This window comes from Gossypium hirsutum, chromosome A01, assembly GCF_007990345.1.
Source record: "Gossypium hirsutum isolate 1008001.06 chromosome A01, Gossypium_hirsutum_v2.1, whole genome shotgun sequence".
Classification (NCBI taxonomy): Eukaryota; Viridiplantae; Streptophyta; class Magnoliopsida; order Malvales; family Malvaceae; genus Gossypium; species Gossypium hirsutum.
Genome location: NC_053424.1, coordinates 105529953 through 105534064, shown reverse-complemented (window position 1 = coordinate 105534064; position 4112 = coordinate 105529953).

Sequence of the window (4112 nt, the reverse complement as noted above, 5' to 3'; positions counted from 1 at the left end):
TAGAAAAAATAAACATAAATAATAGTTCAAGAGAATAAAGTTTAGAATAAGCATGATTTGTATTAAAGTTAAGTGCAGAATCCTCACAGAGTTTGACAGTATTTCCCAAATCTAATTTCCCTACAAAAGTAAAAACAAGAACGGAAATAAACTTTAAAACCTAATAGAAAAGAAAAACTAAAGACTAAATCTAAAGAGAAAAGTATACAATATGAATGGTGTCCCTTAACACGTGTTAAATAAGCCTATTTATAGACTTTAGGGTGGTCGTCATCCTGAACCCTAGGTCAGTTGTCGTCCTCATTCTTAACATTTGATTGTATAGACCAAAATGCCCCTAGCTGGTAATTATTTCTCATTCAGAGATGATGTCACAACACACCGGGTCCTGTGTCACGACATCCAGGGAAATATCTCATCTTCAAAGTGTCTTCAGGGGTATGTCACAACATCCTTAGGCCGTGTTGCGATATTGAAGGCAGTCTTGGAATTCTTCTATTCTACTCCCTATGTTGCGACATCCAATGCTCCGTGTTGCAACATAGTGAGCAATATCGAGTTAGAATGCCTTCTAATGGTCTCATGCATGCTCACAAAGTATATTAGCTCACCCTTAGGCCTCATTTGGCCCCTAAGGTCAATAAAAGACTCAAATTACACACTTTATTAAGCTTAACTAAACTTACATAAATGTAATTAAAACTTAACTAAAATGCTTATGTTCAAGCTCCTAAAGTGCAAAAACTAATTTAATCTGCTACACCGAATTATGTCAAATCAATTATAATGATCATTTTGGAGTTGTTGGAATTTTGAAGATTATGTATATAAATGTGTATGTATATGTTGGAATTGGTCATGTTGTTGTTATTTTGCTAAATTTGTTGAGCTATATGCATAATAGTTAAGTGGTTGAGGAAATAATATGCTAGGTGATGTGTTTTTATGGATACATGGTTATGGAAATGATGGATGACATGCTTATGTTATGCTTAAAATGATTTGGTAGGTTTGGTGCATATAACATAAGGTTGACTTGTGGTAAATTTGATATTGATGGAATGGCTATTGTGGTACATATCTAGCTGTTAGTTGAGGTAACATTGAGGGATTATTTGAAATGGTAAGTATGTGATGTTTTAGTGATTTTGAATTGTTGATTGAGGTGTCAATTGTGGCATATTTGTTAGGCACGTAGTTTAATTGTTAAAATAATGTTTTTGATATAATGTTGATGCTTTTGAAGTGGTTAAAGACTAGTATAATATGTTACTTGTGGCATAAGTGAGTCAAGGTTGAATAGCTTGTTTTAGAAGGGATTTCAGGCACACGTGGCTTGGTACACGGCACCAAACACCATTGTTTGATCTGTAGGAGTTGGATGATTTTTGGTGCACACAGGTGACGCAGTTATGTGACATATTTTTGAATATTTACATTTTTGACCCACACGGCCTTAATGAGTGTACATAGTTGTGTGACTCTAACCCCACATGTCATCAGTATGTTGTACGACTTGCCTACACGGCCGTGTGTCCTTTCCCAAATGACATTAGCACTTCAACACGGTAAATAGACATGGCTATATGACCCCTATTTGCATATTTTTCCTATCTTTTTTATTTTTATTTCAAATTGATCCTTATTTGATATAGGGTTGGTTGTAAGCTTTCATAAGCTCAATATAAACCTATTTTTAGCTTTCCCAATTGCCTACTCTACTATCTTAGCTTTCCACAACTAAGGATTTTCCCAAATTCACTATTTTGATCAACCTTTTAGGACAAGGTTTAACCTTACAACTCCCTTTAAGATTTTTACACAAATTTTAATGCTCAACCCTTGTAAAAGAGATACAAACAAGCAAACTAAGAAATAACCTTTACAAGATCAAAGTGTTTGCCAACTAAGCACAAATACAAGGAAAACACTTGAGCGGATGGAAAATACAATGAATGCTTAACAAGAAGAAGATAAAGAATTGAAGCACAAAGTGATTGGTAATGGATTTTTGGTGTATCTTGAAGTACTTGGTCTATTGTAATCTCACTTGTTGTTGCTGAACCTTTGGAAGTTCGTATTTATAATCCCAAATTGATTTCTAATCGTTGTGGTTGTTGTAGAAATGAATAGTCAGTGGGATATAAGGAACTAGTGCATTAATGTCACCTACAATAACCGATATCGATACTTTTTGAAAAGTATCATACTATTAGTATTTAATGCATCAATTTAGTGACTATTAGCCCAGTTTTCATCTATACCAAAGGAAATTTATCGATACCTGATGAAAGGTATCGACATTTTTATCGGAATCGATACTTTTTCTATTTGTTAAAAAATCCTTAGAAGTCAGAATGCAAAATCTATATCGATACCAGCCAAGGTATCGATAAAAATGTCTAGGTATCGATACTTATTGATAAGTATCGATACTTTTGATTTTTGCTCAATATTTTTGAGCTTTGAAGCTTAAAACAATATTGATACTTTTATAGGTATCAATACTTGTTTAGGGAGTAATTTTTCACTTCATTAAAAAATCTTTCGCTTGAGCTAAAGCTGTTTAAAGAGTTTTTGAATTTGTCCAAAATTTTTTAAGTGTTCAAAGCATCTTCTAAAGAATTTGAAAGACTTGAAATAGGTTTATACTTTGAACATTATCAATTCTTTGTTAAAAAACAATCTTTATTTAAAAATATTTTTACTTGTTATATCAAAATAATTCATCAAATAAAGCTAGTTTAACATTAAGTATGATTAAATGAAAGTCAATGCAAAGAATAAAAAAAAAAGTAGACATTATCACTAAAACAGTTTATGGACAGAATAGTGATTCAACTTTGAAAATTCACCAACAATTGTAGAAATTAAGCTAGAAGTTGAATCAAATATGAAATATTAATGAGTCTAGTTTTGCATGGAAGAAACAATGGAAGCAATGGAATTGTATATTATGAGATATAATGATTTTTGTAAGACAAGATCAGAATGATTTTGAGTTCTCCTGTTTTAACTTTCAAAACTCACTATAAATTGTACAAAAAAATTTAGGCTATGAAATTTATATGAACAAAATCTTAGTGAGACTATTTTCAAGAAAAATAAATAGTAACATTAGACGAATCTTGTACTAAAAGATAATTATTTTTTAGTGAAGACAGTTCAAAACTGTCTAGCAGCAGAGTAGTGAAAAAATTAAAGAATTTACTGTATTAATTGGCTTATGTTAAAATCCTGAAATTTTCATGGTATAAAGCTTATTGAGTCTAATTCCAATCACAAGTGGATCTTAATTTGGACAACTTTAGTGACTGATACTCAACTGGACAACTTTGCTAAAATTATGTAATTAGTAAAATTATAATTAATGTTACATATAGGCATATAATACTAAAAGCCATAAACTTTTTATATAAATTAACGTACATAAAATATGTGAAATGGAGAGGAGGAGGAAAAAAATAGTAGAAGAGTGTGATGTTAATAAATTGATATTTGTGATAGATTTGCTAATAAATAAGAGAAATTTAAATGATTTGTAAAACTTTAATAGTTGTATAAACTTATAATTTGTTTGAGAATCATATGGTGGTGAAATTAAAATTTTAAAATTAATTGTAAATTGTTCTGTTAACTTAATTAGGAAAAGTATCTGAACTGAATTTCTCTGAAGTTGCTTCGACAACAAATGTAATATTCCAGTGTTTGACCCAATGTTCGGGTCGGGTATGAGGGTGTTACAGTGAAAACTTTGCGTACAAAATAACAAAGAACACTAAGGTTTTTTACGTAGTTCAGTTTCCCTACATTTGCGGAACATAACTCAGTGAGTAATTCCATATCTTTAATTCACATTATAACAAGTGATTCACACTCTATCACTCCCCAAGTATAGAGATCTCACATTTGTACTTAAAAGATTATAACACTCACCTCTAAATGCTCCCCCTAAGGATTTAGGCTATAAACACTAATGGTTTGGTCTTTAATAACACTTGCACAATGAGTTCTTCAATGAACAAACAAAAGTGACCTCAATATGCTCTCATACATTCCCTATACAAGCCTCGGGACAATATATATATAATTAGACTTAATAACATGCTAGT